The 18,155-nt window shown below is 43.1% G+C and overlaps 1 protein-coding gene across 1 annotated transcript in view; it reads left to right on the top strand.

The window, feature by feature from the left end:
- The first annotated feature begins 736 nt into the window (after positions 1-736).
- The window catches only part of LOC118367222 (Krueppel-like factor 12), a 166,126-nt gene continuing 148,707 nt past the window's right edge, over positions 737-18,155 (top strand). Inside the window, exon 1 of the mRNA XM_052493986.1 lies at positions 737-944. The gene's annotated coding sequence lies outside the window, so the exon portion shown is untranslated. The remainder of the gene's footprint in view (positions 945-18,155) is intronic.

Genomic DNA, 18,155 nt, shown 5'->3' on the forward strand with positions numbered 1-18,155 from the left:
AAACACGTAGTTTAGACACTCATTCCAAATGGTTAAGGTAAGGGTTACGTTTTGGGATAGGGTTGAAACACGTAGTTTAGACACTTATTCCAAATGGTTAAGGTTTGGGATAGGGTTACAACAAAAAATACAAAACCAGTGTCCACGACTGAGATTGAAAACACAACCTTCTGATCCAAAGTCATGGGATTACCCAAGCCTACTTGATGGTGAAAGCACTCCCTGTTTCCCCTAGTGGCTGGTTTTTGAAGACATTTCCCGACGTCCTCAGGACATCAATAGATGTCCAATTTCGACGTCAATCTTGAACGATCACAGGGAGTGCTTTTACCATCCTTGATTAATATAACATTTGAATTGTCTCTATTCTTTTGAAACGTTTGTGAGTGTACTGTGTACTTTTAATTTCTGATAGTTTATTTCACATTTGTTTATTGTCTATTTCACTTGCTTTGGCAATGTAAACATATGTTTCCAATGGCAATGAAGCCCTTTCATTGGAATTAAATTGAGAGAGAGAACGCTGCCTGCCTGGCTGCCTGAGTGGACCACGGAAGTGTTGGAAACCTCCCACGAGGGGCCCTGTGTAATTCGATGCATGCTGTTCAAGCTTAGAGTATATTGTCTTCCCATTGCTTATGAAGCCTCCACCCACTGGCCCACCCTACATTTAGCTGATCATGTGACATGGGCGGGCAGGCTAAGTCATTTGCAAGTACAACAGTTCTCTGTGCAGCTCCCCATTCATTTCCTGAGAACTGCGAGAGCTCAGCAGCTGAGCGACAGAAGGGGAGGGAGCTGTGCACACACACACAGAGAGAGAGAGAGAGAGAGAGAGAGAGAGAGAGAGAGAGAGAGAGAGAGAGAGAGAGAGAGAGATAGGGGAGCGAGAGATAGGACTGGAGAAGAGAACTGTTTCCTACGGCTCTGCAGCTTCTGACAAGGTCTGTGCACATTTTTACTCCTTTTCTTCTCATGCTGTGGTTCACATTTGTCATGTTTGTGGGATTGTGTCTAAGTGTGCGTGTGTGTGTGTGTGTGTGTGTGTGTGTGGTTCAGCTGTCATAGCTGAACCACATTTGACAACTCCTTGTTACCTAGGTACCTACCGCACACTGGCTGGCTGGCTGACCATGCATGCCATTGTGTTGGGTTGCTGTCAGAAGGAAACTGAATCAGTGTAACACTGCTAGGGACTGGACTTGTAACACCTATTTTCGATGTGAATGCACAAGCTGTGAGATGATTATAATGAGGAATGACTGTAGACATCAGCATAACCACAGGTTGTGATGCATTTAAATACTGCTTCAACCTCTGTCATGTGTTCTTGGCAGTGCTTTAGCTTGTTTTAACGCAATAGTGTTGTATAGATTGAAGTCATTGTTTTTTCTTCTGTGTTTGAGAAATAGTTTTTACTAAATTAGCTGGTGAAGATTTGGGTGAGAGTACAGTATAGTAGGAGACTGTCAGGAGAAATAGTGCAGGATCCAAACTCCTTAGGAATTGCCCAAAAAGTTTGCTGGTTGTCACAGCTTTTTTTGCATGTGATAGCTGCTTGTGTGTTTCTGTGAGTGAGTGTGTACGTGTGTGTGTAGGACAGCCTTGTTTGCCTCCCGTAAAGAAGCAGCAGAACCACAGAGAGAGACAGGGCTGTTCGCAATGGGTTAAACATTCAGAAGCTCGGGTAGCAGAGGAAGGACACTGAGGGGGAGGTGTGTGTGTGTGTGTTAGTATGTGTGTGTGTACGTATATGCGTTGGGCGGGTGTTGCATGGCTGGTGTCTTGGATGTCATCGGCAGTGACTCTGACTTCCAGAGGGGTAATAATCATTGGTATTGATGGGTGTCTGTCACTGGGCTCAGAGGCTCAACTCAACACAGGCAGGGCTATGGTAGGGTGGCTGAGTGGGGGATGTGTGGTGGGGTGGCTGGGGGCTGGCCCTGGCCTGTTCTTTTCAATTACAGAGGACTGGGCCAGAGCTGTCAGCAAAGGCATTTGTACACTGGGGGTTGGGGGTCAGGGAAAGGCAAGGAGGGGCCCCCCAGGGGACTGGGGAGGGAGGGAGTTGGGAGACTCTGGCCCCTGTTCCTGGGTCTGATGTGGAAACTGAGTACTGACCTGCGTGACTTTACCCCTGTGCTGGAGAGAGGCCGTCCCTGCCTTCAACACTGTGACAGCCACGGGGTGTGTGTGTGTGTGTGTGTGTGTGTGTGTGTGTGTGTGTGTGTGTGTGTGTGTGTGTGTGTGTGTGTGTGTGTGTGTGTGTGTGTGTGTGTGTGTGTGTGTGTGTGTGTGTGTGTGTGTGTGTGTGCTGCTCAAGGGTATTCATGGAGCCAGATTAGTGATCATTTCAACTTTCACTTTAAATCCATTTACCATGGGCCCCTTTCACTCAGCAATAGTACACTTTAGAGGGGGTAAATTACGTGCCTTAGCATTTACACTAAACATAATTGTCAAATGTATTAAAAGTCATATTTAATCAATACATTTTTATTGCAAATATTATAAACATTTATACACAACATAGTCTTGGGCAAACATTTAGCCTAATCCTGGAACCAAAAACTAATGCCTAATGGAGAGTTCCATTGAAATACCTTTCTCGTCCAGAAAAAGGCTGAATCTCTGTCTGGGAAACTGGCCCAAAGTTATGTACTTCACATAGGTTACTGAATGTTATGGAACAAAGACACAGTAGATCACGTTCAATGATTTGGAGAAAATATAATAGAATACAAATTGAAGATGAAATTAGGTTTATGACCATTTGACTAAGCTTGTAATCCCGCCACCGCTATCAATCTATCAATCTCCTTCAGTATATTTTGATTTCCTTTCTAGGCTGCTATTAGTAGTTCCATACCAAATAGATATATAGAGATCAGCCTAGAGATTCAATTAAAAATGACCAATCAGCAACAAACACAGTCTATCTGTCCAATCACCAGCGGACCTAGTCTATCTGTCTAATCAATTAAAAGTATCTATCAGCAATTGACACAGCCACATCTAATCAATCAGCAGTCTACTTGTCCAATCAGTAACAGACTTTTGCTGAGTTCACGTGCTATCGGAGTTATCAAAAGCTCTTACTTTCCAGTGGGACATTTCACTACAATGACCCTCCAAAGTCAGAATTACAAGTGGAAAACTCTTGAGTACATTTTGATACCCAAATTGCAGAGTTGTGATGTTTCACCTTTCACCTTTTACATTTTTGAAAATTACAACCTTATCAATATGGATAAGGTAACTAGTCTGTTCATATTGTCAACATTACGCAGGCTAGTTAACATTATAATTAACAATGTTAGCAAGCTTATCAAGCTAGCTAAAATTGTATTGGTTGAAGAATTGTTCCAACTTCAAAGGAACTTGAACACAATCATATCAGACTTACCAGTTCCAAGTTTCCTGTGTCCCACTAGCACATGAAGCCAGCAACAGTGTAACGGTCTACAGGGTTCATTCCAGTCCAATTATAATTGCTCTACAGGATCCTGCCACCTATGGCATCATCTGCCTGACACAGTGTAATAACAGTGACACAAATTGGAACCGTTGTTGTCAGATGTAATCTTATGGAATGCTACATGTACAGTATTCTAAGACAACATACACTGAACTAAAATATAAACATTACAAGTAAAATGTTGGTCACATGTTTCATGAGCTGAAATAAAAGATCATAGAAATGTTACATACGCTCACAACACTTATTTCTCTGAAATGTTGTGCACAAATTTGCTTACATCCATCCCTGTTAGCCAGCATTTCTCCTTTGCCAAGAAAATCCATCCACCTGACAGGTGTGGCATATCAAGAAAATGATGCAATGCCACAGATTTCTCAAGCTTTGAGGGAGCGTGCAATTGACATGCTGACTGCAGGAATAACCACCAGAGATGTTGCCAGACAACTGAATTTTCATTTCTCTACCATAAGCTGCCTCCAACATTGTTTTAGAGAATTTGGCATTACGTCCAACCGTCCACACAACCACAGACCATGTGTAACCACGCCAGCCCAGGACCTCTACATTCGGCTTCTTCACCTGCGGGATCATCTGAGACCAGCCAACTTAACTGCTGATAAAACTGTGGGTTGGCACCACCAAATAATGTCTGGACAAACTGTCTCAGGGAAGCGTATCTGTGTGCTCGTCATCCTCACCAGGGTCTTCACCTGACTGCAGTTTGGTATCGTAACCGACTTTAGTGTGCAAAATGCTCACCTTCGATGGCCACTAGCACGCTGGAGAACTGTGCTCTTCATGGATGAATCCTGGTTTCAACTGTACTGGGCAGATGACAGTGTGTATGGAGTCGTGTGGGCAGGGGTTTTGCTGATGTCAACTTTGTGAACAGAGTGCCCCATGGTGGTGGGGGGGGTTATGGTATGGGCAGGCATAAGCTACGGGGCAAATGGTGCATGAGGCAAATGGTGGTCACACCAGATATTGACTGTTTTTTTGTATCCATGCCCCTACTTTTTTTAAGGTAAATATTTGACCAAGTCATGTAAAATACATAAATAAGCGCCTAGTGAATGTATTTCAATATACTGATTTCCTTATATGAACTGTAACTATGTAAAATCTTTGACATTGTTGCATGTTCCGTTTATATTTTTGTTCTGTGTACATTGTCATAATAGGCTGGACAGATTAAGGTTTTCAGAACGCTGTTTTCTGATGAAAATTACTTCATTGCATCTGCCATGGAGTTCAGTTTCATAATATTAACATGTGTTCCAGCTGCTTGCCATAGTTTTGAAGTAATAGCGGAAAAACAGGCCTTATTTTAGGCAGTTTTCACCCTGTGGGCTCCTATTAGTTCTATTGAGCACCTTCTCTCCTTCCGAATGTTCTATTCCCAGCCCATTGTTCTGCATCACAATGCAAGCTTCACTGGTGTTAGCAATGAGCTGGCGTTACCGCAGGTAACTTGATATTAACAAGGTTATGGTTACTTGGTAAGACCTCCTATGTGCGTGCGGTGTAATAGTGGGTGTAATGGTAAAGACCATAGGCAGCTCGTGAGTTTCAAGTTTGGGGAAGCTTACAGTTTAACATACGATTTAAACTGATCGGCATGCCAATTATTTTTTCCACATTTTCATGGAACAGATTAATTTCAGCAAATAACATTTATGTTTCTCAAAAACACTATTTTGTTCATTCCAAATGGCTGCTGTGTATTTTGATACATGTGACCTCTGTTCATTTGTAGGCTATTAACTGAGCATATGTTGCACAGGTTCACTGATTTGCAAACCACATGGATGGGTCTACCTCATTGCTTAGCAGCTAATGGTGATTTGTAGATCTGACGCAGTTGCTGTCCCAGATTCAGCCTGGCAAGGTATGAAGTACCCACAGATGGCCACAACGAGGCTTAAAAGAGCAGGAGCTATAAACCCATACTGTTTTTGCAGAAAAACAAACCTTAAACCCTATCCCTAGGTCTATCCCTTTAAAAAGTTACTTCTAACCCATATTTTAGCCCTAACCCTGAATAGACAGTAAAAGGGGTTAACTAACCTCATCCAATAGCAGACACCTGTTAATGAATGTAATCTGGATTAATTAATGTTTGTATACTGTAGAGCACAGTATGTAGTAGATTATCTCATCTGTTGGAGGCAAGAATCCGGCTACGTTGAGCGAAGGGCAGAGGCGTAAGGGGAGAGGCAAGAGGGGAATGCTCCCCCCTCACGTAGTGTGCATTGTGGGATGGCCCTGGCCTGTGTATGTGATGGCCCCTGAGCACAGAGAGGGCGTTGTATGTGTCTAAAGTATACTTATTTACCAAAAGTCAAAGTTAAAGTATAAATCATTTCAAATTCCTTGTATTAAGCAAAGCAGACGGCACCATTTTCTTGTTTTAAAGATTTATGGATAACTAGGGACACACTCCAACACTCAGACATAATTTGTGTTTAGTGAGTCCGCTAGATCAGAGGCAGAAGGGATGACAATGTGTTGTCTTGATAAGTGTGTGAATTGGATAATTTTCCTGTCCTGCTAAGTATTCAAATGTAAAGAGTACTTTTGGGGTGTCATGTAAAAAGTATGGAGTAAAATGTCATTTTTCTTTAGGAATGTAGTGATATAATAGTAAAAGTTGTCAAACATATAAATAATCAAGTGAAGTACAGCTACCCCAAAACCTACTTACGTAGTACTTTAAAGTGTGTGTGTGGGGGGGGAAGAGGGTCTTGCTATATTTGTTGACACAGGCAGAAACATTAGCATCATCTTCAGATTCTCTTGTCGAATAAGTGTGAAATCCTCTAATTTTCTGGGCCAGTGTGTTAGTTATGGACTGGACTGAGGAAGAGTGAGAGTGCTAGCCCACTTTTTGTGGAATCAGACATAGACAAGCCTGTCTTTCTTGAGGAAAGACAGAAAATGCATTATGGAACTCTGCAACAGATAGCAGAAAAGTGACAATCAAGGAAAAACAACAGAGCATACATTGAACGACAGTGCAAACACTGTGACCTTAGTCTAGCCATGGTGCATGGAATAAAAAGACAACAACTTCTACAACAGTGAAAAACATAGCACTTTACGTTCACATCCATTCCCCCGAAATCCTCAATGTTTGGGTTTAAAAGTTAGGGGCTTCCTGGTTAATAAGGATCCTCGGCCTGGTTTGGGCCCAGTTTGTTTCCCAAACGTTTTCCGAAACTTATCCTGAAGATGATTTTGGGAGACCTGTCCTGAGGTGACTCACTAGGAATGATGACACCCACAGTTCCTATACTGTGGAAGTAATCACAGATCTGACATGACTATATCGGTAAAAATTATATGAATGGAACTCTTCATTTTTTCCCATATTTCATTATATCCAATTATGATCTTGTCTCATCGCTGCAACTCTCCAAAGAGCTCAGGAGAGGTAAAGGTTGTGTCCTCAAAAACATGACCCACCAAACCGTGCTTCTTAACACCAGCCCACCAGCTGCAACAATGTGTGAGAGGAAACCCTATTCAGCCTGCAGGTGCCCAGCCCGCCACAGGGAGTAGCTAGAGCACGATGAGCCAAGTAAAGCCCCCTCGGCCAAACCCGGAAGATGCTGCTCCAATTGTTCGCCACCCTATGGGACTCCCAGTCACGGCCAGTTGTGACACAGCCTGGGATCGAAACCCAGGCTGTAGTGACGCCACAACACTGCGATGGATTGCCTTAGACCGCTGAACCACTTGGGAGGCCATGACTCTTCTTTTTACTAATCAGACTATGTAAGACTGATGATTAAGTGAGGAAGTTAGGGAGGGAAAGAAAGGAAAGAGAGCAAGAGAAAGAAAGAAAAATAAGGAATGAGAGAGAGAAAAAGAAAGAGAGAGAAAGAAAGAGACACCATTTTGAAGATTAGTTGAACAGGTCCAAGGTGTTAACTGCCGAGTTATTTACTTTCATTCTACGAAACTGCTTGCCACTCTGTTGTATTTTTCAGAAAACCAGCTACATACATACTGCACAGCTAACTTCAGCAGCCTTGTGCACGGATGCCGTACAGATCAGTGTGAACATTGATTCCAGTTGTAGGTCAAGTGTTAGGGGGGGGAAATTATGCAAACAACATGTGGAATCCATTTGAAGAGCATTTGGCATGCCAGAGCTTGTGTACATCCCAAATGGTACCCGATTCCCTATATAGTGCACTATAAAATGTAGTGCACTATAAAGGGAATAGGGTACCATTGGGACGTAGCCCTGGTTTAGTTTTAACAAGGCCGCAGCCATGTAAATGCATGTTCACGTTATGGACCATAACTCCTTCAATTAAGTCGCTAAACCACAGAGACTGTATTAGCTGAAAATGAAATGAGAATAACAGTGGTTTAAGAGAAACTGTGCATTTGTGTGGAGGGGCGAGGGAGAGAGGGAAAAGGGGAGAGCGAGTGAGAAAGAGAGTGATATAACGAGAGAAAGTACATAAGTAACTGAAGTAAACACAGCTGCTAGTTTTCTTAAGTGGAGTATGATTGCTGGAATGAGTCAAACTTAGGGGAAGTGATTTCCCCCCCCTTTTTAAAAATAGGCATAGTAAGATTTCATATAATGAGTCAGTGATTAGGAATGTTTTCCTTGGTACAGTATTGTCTGTTTTCATGCAGTCAGTCTGTGTGTGTGTGTGTTTGTGTGTGTGTGTGTGCTAACTTGAGTAAGCGTTTGAGTGTATAAGTCTGTTTGCATGTATGTATACAGTACTAGTCAAAAGTTTGGACAAACCTACTCATTCAAGGTTTTTCTTTATTTTTACAATTTTCTACATTGTAGTGAAGACATCAAAACAATTAAATAACACATATGGAATAATGAAGTAGCCAAAAGTGTCAAACAAATCAAAATACATTTTGTATTTGAGATTCTTCAAAGTAGCCATCCTTTGTCTTGATTACAGCTTTGCACACTCTTGGCATTCTCTCAACCAGCTTCATGAGGTAGTCACCTAGAATGTATTTCAATTAACAGGTGTGCCTTAGGTTAATTTGTTAAATTTTATCCTTCTTAATGCGTTTGTGTTGTGACAAAGTAGGGGTGGTATACAGAAGATAGCCCTATTTGGTAAAAGACCAAGTGCATATGATGGCAAGAACAGCTCAAATAAGCAAAGAGAAATGACAGACCATCATTACTTTAAGACATGAAGGTCAGTCCATACGGAAAATTTCAAGAACTTTGAAAGTTTCTTCAAGTGCAGTTGCAAAAACCCTCATGCACTTTGATGAAACTGGCTCTCATGAGGACCGCCACAGTAAAGGAAGACCCAGAGTTAAGTTCATTTAGAGTTAACTGCACCTCAGATTGCAGCCCAAATAAATGCTTCACAGAGTTCACTTTCCTTGCTTTGTCTAACAACACTATCATGAATCTAGCAAAGAAGTTGTGGGTAGAGTGCAGTTTTTCTTCAGATTTATCCCAAAATGTTTGTTGTTAGCATGGTTCTCACACTAGCTTTAGCCATAAGGGAGAAATGTTGCCAAGGCAACTGTTGCATAGCAACGCTAGACTCAAAGGGGGAGAATGTCTTCATAGCTTGACAAATTCCTATGATTTGTGAATCAGTTTCGGACCAAACAGCTAGAGTTAAGATTTTGAAAGCTTCCCTGGTCTGGACTGGAACGATAAAGAGAAGATTTCTAATCGTCACTAAGTTTGTCCTCCTTCTCAGGATCATGCTCTGTGCGGGAAATAACTCCCGCACAGTCTCTAAAGAGAAGGGCAGAGGCAAACACCTCTAATTGGATTTGACTATGTAAACAATTAGAAATGTAACACATTGTTTCATATAAAAAGGAGTGATGCAGTCAGTCTCTCCTCAACTCGTATCTAATAGAGACTGGCATGCATAGTATTTATATTAGCCCTCTGATTACAATGAAGATCAGAACCGGTCATGTCTCTTGGATAATGATTTGTAACAAATACAATGCTCAATCCAAAACGGACTGCAACTCCTTGTTAAGAGTTCATTAGCTGTGGTTGCTGACACATAAGCATACATTGACGCACAGGATTTGTTTAATGCCAGTGGCAGGTCATTGGTAAAAATAGAAAAGAGTAGAGGGGCTAGAGAGCTGCCTTGTGGTACACCACAACCTATATGTTTGAAATGAGAGAGGCTTCCATTAAAAGAATACCCTCTGGGTTCGATTAGATAAATAGCTCTGAATTCATGATATGGCAGAGGTTGAAAAGCCATAAAATGTTCAACAGGTTATGATCAATAATAACAATGTCTTCTTAACACTCTATAGTCTTGGCAAGTCAGTTAGAACATCTACTTTGTGCAGAACACAAGTAGTCTTTGCAAAAAGTTGTTTATAGACCGATTATTTCACTTATAATTCACTGTATCACAATTCCAGTGGGTCAGAAGTTTACATACAATAAGTTGACTGTGCCTTTCAACAGCTTGGAAAATTCCAGAAAATTATGGCATGGCTTTAGAAGCTTTTGATAGGCTAATCGACATCATTTGATTCAATAGGGGGTGTCCCTGTGGATGTATTTCAAGGCCTACCTTCAAACTCAGTGCCTCTTTCCTTGACATCATGGGAAAATCAAAAGAAATAAGCTAAGACCACAAAATAATTGTAGACCACAACTCTGGTTCATCCTTGGGAGTGATTTCCAAATGCCTGAAGGTACCACGTTCATCTGTACAAACAATAGTACGCACGTATAAACCCCATGCAGCCATCATACTGCTCAGGAAGGAGAAGCATTCTGTCTCCTAGAGATGAATGTACTTTGGTGCGAAAAATGTTAAACAATCCCAGAACAACAGCAAAGACCTTGTGAAGATACAGGTTCAAAAGTATCTATATCCACAGAAAAAAAGAATACTATATCGACATAACCTGAAAGACCGCTCAGCAAGGAAGAAGCCACTGCTCCAAAACCGTCCAAAAAAAGCCAGACTACGGTTTGCAACTGCACATGGGGACACAGATCGTCCTTTTTGGAGAACTGTTCTCTGGTCTGATGTAACAAAAATAGAACTGTTGGGCCATAATGACCATCGTTATGTTTGGAGGAAAAAGGGGGAGGCTTGCAAGCCGAAGAACACCATCCGTGAAGCACGGAGGTGGCAGCATCATGTAGTGTGTGTGCTTTGCTGCAGGAGGGACTGGTGCCCTTCACAATCGAATCAAAGTATGTGGATATATTGAAGCAACATCTCAAGACATCAGTCAGGAAGTTAAAGCTTGGTCACAAATAGGTCTTCCAAATGGACAATTACCCCAAGTGTACTTCCAAAGTTCTGGCAAAATGGCTTAAAGACAACTAAGTCCAGGTATTGTAGTCACATCACAAAGCCCTGACCTCAATCCTTTAGAAAATATGGGCAGAACTGGAAAAGCATGTGCGAGCAAGGAGGCCTACAAACCTAACTCAGTTACACCAGCTCTGTCAGGAGGAATGTGCCAAAATTCACCCAACTTATTGCGGGAAGCTTGTGGAAGGCTACCCAAAACGTTTGACCCAAGTTAAACAAATGAAAGACAATGCTACCAAATACTGATTGAGTGTATGTAAAACTTCTGACCCACTGGGAATGTGATGGAAGAAATGAAAGCTGAAATAAATCCTTCCTTACTATTATGCTGACGTTTTAAATGCTAATGATCCTAACTGACCTAAAACAGGAACGTTTTACTCTGATTATATGTCAGGAATTGTGAAACTGAGTTTAAATGTATATGGGTAAGGTCTATGTAAACTTCTGACCTCAACAGCATGCTGAGTCTGCTAATTTGTTTACAGAGAAATAGCATTGTGTTTGGTCATTTTTTAACAGTTGCTATGAGCTGGCAGCAAGCTGATAGGTCTGCTGTTAGAACCAGTAAAGGCTGCTTTACCACGCTTGGTTAGCGTAATTACTTCTGCTACCCTCCAGGTTTGAGGACAAATACCTTCCTCTAGATTTAAATTAAACATATGACAGATATGAGTTGCCAAAGAGTCAACTACCATCCTCATTAGCATTCCATCGAAGTTGTCAATGCCAGGAGTTTTGTCATTATTGATTGATAACTTTATTTTTTCCACCTCTCCCACACTAATTTTACAAATTCAAACTTACAATGCTTTTTCATTGTTAGTTTTTTTCATGCATGAATATGATGGCTCACTGTTGGTTGTTGACATTTCCTGCCTACTTTTGCCCACTTTGCCAATGAAGTAATCATTGAAGCACTCTACATGACAAAAAGTATGTGGGCACCTGCTCGTCGAACATCTCATTCCAAAATCATGGGCATTATGTAATCAATACTCAGGGAGAAAAATGTGTAGATTCATGCGCTGAGCGCAGCAGATGTTTATTAAGCCTTCATAGAAGAAATCGTGGTCACAGGTAATGGTCAAAAAAAGGTAGGTAAGTCAAAAACAAACAATACCTCACAACCATACAAACAGAAAGAACTGTACTAAATAGGGAGCTGATGAGACCAGGTTAGAAATGAATACATGTGAAATCAATGAACAAAAATGAATGACAGGGCTACGTTCCAGAACACAAAAAACAAAAGGTTAACTAATAAAAGAAAAGCAGAAGCTTACAGTACCCCTCAAGGGAGGCTCCTGACGACCCCAACAGCACCGGAGGGTGGAGCGGGCGGGGGAGCAGAAGTGGACGCATACCTCAGGGGCGAAGGTCCGGCAGGCTGGTTTGACGAGGTCGGGGACTGACCCGACGTTCTGCGTCAAGGCTGATGTCCAGTGGGTCTGTTCGGGGGTCGACCCCAAGGTCGGGGAGTGGGACGATCCGGATGGTTATGGTGAAATGCCTGAATCATCTCTGGGTCGAGGATGTCTTGGTCGGGGACCCAGGACAGGTCTTCAGGCTCAAAACATTCCCAGTCCACTTGGTAGTGGATGCGACCTCTCAGGAGTTTGGAATCAAGGATGACCCGTATGACGTAGGCAGGTTCCACTCCGACGTCCAACAGTGGGGGAGCACTGCGGGTAGAGACTGTAGGATGAAGAGGACTGTAGGTGAGGACTGTAGGTGACACATGGAAGGACAAGGAGATTTTATACTGAGGGGTGACTGGTGGCGGTACGTGCCAGGCTTGATGCGATGGGTTATCTTGAAGGGACCAAGGAAGCAAGGACAGAACTTTTGCAGGGGAGGCAGAGCCGGATTGTCACACGCTGTCCTGGGTGAAAGAGTGGCTTAGGTTGGCGGCGTCTGTCGGCAAAGCGTTTCTGGGTATTAGAGGCTTTCTGCAGATGCCGGTGAGCGGTCTCCCATACCCGCTCACAACACCGAACTCCCAGGGAAACATGGGGGGTTGGTAACCAAGGACACACTGAATCAGAGTAAGGTGGTGGTATCAGTGCGTTCTAAGTGTATTCGGCCCAGGCCATATACCGACTCCAATTGTGTGGAGAGGCAGAACATTTTTGGCGGATGTACTTCCCTATTTCTTAGTTCAGGCGTTCCGTCTGCTCTTTGGTCTGGGGGTGTTACCCTGAGGAGAGGCTGAGGGCGACCCCCCAGTCGGTCACAGAAGGCTCGCCACACCCGGGAGACGAACTGGGGCTCGTGGTCAGAGATGATGTCCTCCGGAATCCCATACAGACGGAACATACACTCCGCCAATTCCATGGCGTTAGGTAAATGAGGAAGAGCAACCAGACGACACATTTTTGAAAAATCGTCTACTATGACAAGGATGGTGGTGTTACCAGAAGGTTCAGAAAGGTCTGTGATGACGTCAACAGCTATGTGGGACCAGGGTCTGTGAGGGATTGGCAAAGCTTGAAGCTTCCCGGAAGGGAGATGACGAGGGCTTTTGGTTTGGGTGCAGACTGGACAGTACGTAATCCCTTATGTCGGATGACAGTGAGGACCACCAGAACTTCCGGGCTAGAATTTTGGTGGTTTGTGTAATGTCCGGATGTCCTGACCACAAGGACGTGTGTCACCATTTCATCAGTTGGGGTCTAACAGCTTCTGATACGTACCTCTTCCCAGCTGGTCTCTCAGGAGGAGCTGGGTCTGAGGTTAGGGCTTCTTCTATGGCAGCGTGAAGCTCCCACTGTACCAGTCACATAATGCAAGAAGAAGGAAGAATGAGTATAGGGTCTGAGTTACTGGTCGGAAGGTCAAACTGGTGGGAGAGAGCTTCAGCTTTTATATTTTTCCTTCCAGGGATGTAAGTAACATGAAAATGTAAGCGTGTGCAGAAGAGTGCCCAGCGGGCTTGCCTGGAGTTTAACCTCTTGGCCCCTCTGATATATTCCAGATTACAATGATATGTTAGGATGAAAAAGGGATGTTGTCCCCACATCGTAATTCCTCTCAGCGGGGGGATAACTTCCTGGAGAAGAAGGCACAGGGATGTGATTTGTGAGGTATTCTCACCCACAGAGAATATGGCTCCCAATCCTACTATGGAGGCGTCCACATCCAGGGTGAAATGAAGTGTCGGATAAGGTTGGCGAAGGACATGAGCTGAGGTGAAGAGGCATTTCAAGTTGTTGATCGCAGTCAGGGCGGTATCAGTCCACTGAAGGGTCTGGGTCTTTTGGATGGTAAGGGCAGCGGCAGTAGAACTGAAGTTATAGAAGTTAGAAGTTAGAAGTTGGAGAACCCAATGATACGTTGAAATTCCCTAAGTAAAAAATATAATAATTAAATAGCAGCAGTAAAATAATGTTAGTGAGGCTATATATAAGGGGGTACCAGTACAGAGTCAATGTGTGGGTGCATCGGTTAGGCGAGGTCATTGAGGTAATATTTAAACTCAGCATGAAAATAAACATTTTCTCACTGTTAACTGCGTTAATTTTCAGCAAAATTAACATGTGTAAATATTTGTGTGAACATAACAAGATTCAACAACTGAGACATAAACTGAACAAGTTTCACAGACATGTGACTAACAAGTTAAATCATGTGTCCCTGAACAAAGGGGGGTCAAAATCAAAAGTAACAGTTAGTATTGGGGGTGTGGCCACCAGCTGCAGTAAGTACTGCAGTGCGTCTCCTCCTCATGGACTGCACCAGATTTGCCAGTTCTTGCTGTGAGATGTTACCCCACTCTTCCACCAAGGCACCTGCAAGTTCCTGGACATTTCTGGAAGGAATGGCCCTAGCACTCATCCTCCAACGTACTCAATAGGATTGAGATCCGGGCTCTTTGCTGGACATGGCAGAACACTGACATTCCTGTCATGCAGGAAATCACGCACAGAACGAGCAGTATGGCTGGTGGCATTGTCATGCTGGAGGGTCATGTCAGGATGAGCTAGCAGGAAGGGGACCACATGAGGGAGGAGGATGTCTTCCCGGTGACGCACAGCGTTGAGATTGCCTGCAATGACAAAAAGCTCAGTACGATGATACTGTGACACACCGCCCCAGACCATGACGGACCCCCCACCTCCAAATTGATCCTGCTCCAGAGTACAGGCCTCGGTGTAACGCTCATTCTCTCTGCAATAAACACAAACCCGACAAAACCGTGACTCGTCGGTGAAGAGCACTTTTTGCCAGTACTGTCTGGTTCAGCAATGGTGGGTTTGTGACCATAGGCGACGTTGTTGCCAGTGATGTCTGGTGAGGACCTACCTTACAACAGGCCTACAAGCCCTCAGTCCAGCCTCTCTCAGCCTATTGTGGACAGTCTGAGCACTGATGGAGGGATTGTGTTTTCCTCGTGTAACTCAGGCAGTTGTTGTTGCCATCCTGCAACTTTCCCGCAGGTGTGATGTTCGGATGTACCGATCCTGTGCAGGTGTTGTTACCCATGGTCTGCCACTGCGAGGATGATCAGCTCTCCGTCTTTTTTCCCTGTAGCACTGTCTTAGGTGTCTCACAGTACCGACATTGCAATTTATTGCCCTTGCCACATCTGCAGTCCTCATGCCTCCTTGCAATATGCCTAAGGCACGTTCACGCAGATGAGCGGGGACCCTGGGCATCTTTTCATTTGGTGTTTATCAGAGTCAGTAGAAAGGCCTCTTTAGTGTCCTAAGTTTTCATAACTGTGACCTTAATTGCTTACTGTCTGTAAGCTGTTAGTGTCTTAATGACCTTTCCACAGGTGCATGTTCATAATTGTTAATGGTTCATTGAACAAGCATGGGAAACAGTGTTTAAAACCTTTACAATGAAGATCTGTGAAGTTATATGGATTTTTCTATGTATCTTTGAAAGACAGGGTCCTGAAAAAGGGACGTTTCTTTTTTTGCTGAGTTTATATTTAGGTAGATTTGAAGTGACAGCAGTGTAAAAGAGAGGTCTGTCAACCCATTTGATTAGCTGTTCAGGAATCTTTTGGCTTGGGGGTAGAAGCTGTTAAGAAGCCTTTTGGACCTAGACTTGGCGCTCCTGTACCGCTTGCCGAGTGGAAGCATAGAGAACAGTTTATGTCTAGCGTATCTGGAGTCTTTGACAATGTTTAGGGCCTTCCTCTGTCATCGCCTGGTATAGACATCTTGGATGGCGGGAAGCTTTGCTCCAGTAAGGTACTGAGCCGTAGGCACTACCCTCTGTAGTGCCTTGCGGTCAGAGGCCGAGCAGTTGTCATACCAGGCAGTGATGCAACCAATGCTCTCGGTGGTGCAGCTATAGAACCTTTTGAGAACCCGATAGCATCACTACTCTGGACGGTTGTGACATAGAATATGTGGACAACTACAAATACCTAGGTGTCTGGTTTGTCTAGAATCGGCTTCCTATTTCGCACCAAAGCCTCCTTCCCTCATGCTGCCAAACATACCTCGTAAAACTGACTATCCTAACGATCCTTGACTTTGGCGATGTCATTTACAAAATAGCCTCCAACACTCTACTCAGTAAATTGGATGTAGTCTATCACAGTGCCATCCATTTTGTCACCAAAGCCCAATTTACTACCCACCACTGCGATCTGTATGCTCTCGTTGGCTGGTCCTCGCGACATATTCATCGCCAAACCCACTGGCTCCAGGTCATCTACAAGTCTCTGCTAGGTAAAACCCTGCCTTATCTCAGCTCATGGGTCACCATATTAACACCCACCTGTAGCACGCGCTCCAGCAGGTATATTTCACTTCTTTGGCCGCCTTTCATTGCAATTCTCTGCTGCCAATGACTGGAACGAATTGCAAAAATCACTCTAGCTGGAGACTTATATCTCCCTCACTAACTTTAACCTGTTACTCCTACCCCCTACTTTTCCGAACATTCTGTTAAAAATTGCGCAACATTTCAGCACACTGCTACTCATGCCAGGAATATAGTATATGCATATGATTAGTATGTGTGGATAGAAAACACTCAGACGTTTATAAAACTGGTTAAATCACGGCTGTGACTATAACAGAACGTGCGTTTAATCGAAAAGTGCAGGAAAATCTGATCACTGAAAATGGGAAAATATATCCAATTCAACCAATTGTTAAACGTGAACCAAATTAAATGGGGCCGAGGTTGCAATACCTACAGCTTCCACACGATGTCAACAGTCTTGTCATTTGCCTACTATTTGTTTCTTGGTCAAACAGAAACAAGGCAGTGCAGTTCTTCCGGTCTCCGACCGGATATTTTGGTTGAGATTTACCCGGACATTATTTCCAGACGTACAGCTATAGAATATACATCGCCTCGTGATCAATTTGATCGCTTATTAACGTTTACTAATACCTAAAGTTGCATTACAAAAGTATTTCGAAGTGTTTTGTGAAAGTTTATCGTCGACTTTTTTAATTTAAAAAAATGACGTTACGTTATAAAACGCTATTTTTTTCGTTGATCACACAGTCTTCATAGATCGATATCTAGGCTATATATGGACAGATTTAATTAAAAAAAAGACCCAATAGTGTTTATGGGACATCTAGGAGTGCCAACAAAGAAGATGGTCAAAGGTAATGAATGTTTTATATTTTATTTGTGCGTTTTGTGTAGCGCCGACTATGCTAATTATTTTGTTTACGTCCCCTGCGGGTCTTTTGGGGTGTTACATGCTATCAGATAATAGCTTCTCATGCTTTCGCCAAAAGCATTTAAAAAATCTGACTTGTTGCCTGGATTCACAACAAGTGTAGGTTTAATTCAATACCCTGCATGTGTATTTTAATGAACGTTTGAGTTTTAACGAGTGCCATTAGCATTTAGCGTAGCGCATTTGCATTTCCAGATGTCTAGATGGGACGCCTGCGTGTCAGGTAGGAGCAAGAGGTTAAGCATCAACTGTCAGAGCAGCTTACCGATCACTGCACCCATACCCAGCCCATCTGTATATAGCCCACCCAACCACCTCATCCATATATTGTTATTTATTTTTCTTGCTCTTTTGCACCCCAATATCTCCTCTACTTTACATCATCATCTGCACATCTATCACTCCAGTGTTAATGCTAAATTGTATTTTTTTTCTCCATTATGGCCTGTTTATTGCCTTACCTTCCTAATCTAACTACATTTGCACACACTGTACATATATTTTCTATTGTGTTATTGACTGTACGTTTGTTTATCCCATGTGTAACTCTGTGTTGTTGTTTTTGTCTCACTGCTTTGCTTTATCTTTGCCAGGTCGCAGTTGTAAATTAGAACTTGTTCTCGCCCTGGCCTACCTGGTTAATTAAAGGTGAAATTAAAAGTGTTGTGTCATCGGCAAACTTGAT

The sequence above is a fragment of the Oncorhynchus keta genome, chromosome 34 (genome assembly GCF_023373465.1).
Source record: "Oncorhynchus keta strain PuntledgeMale-10-30-2019 chromosome 34, Oket_V2, whole genome shotgun sequence".
Classification (NCBI taxonomy): domain Eukaryota; kingdom Metazoa; phylum Chordata; class Actinopteri; order Salmoniformes; family Salmonidae; genus Oncorhynchus; species Oncorhynchus keta.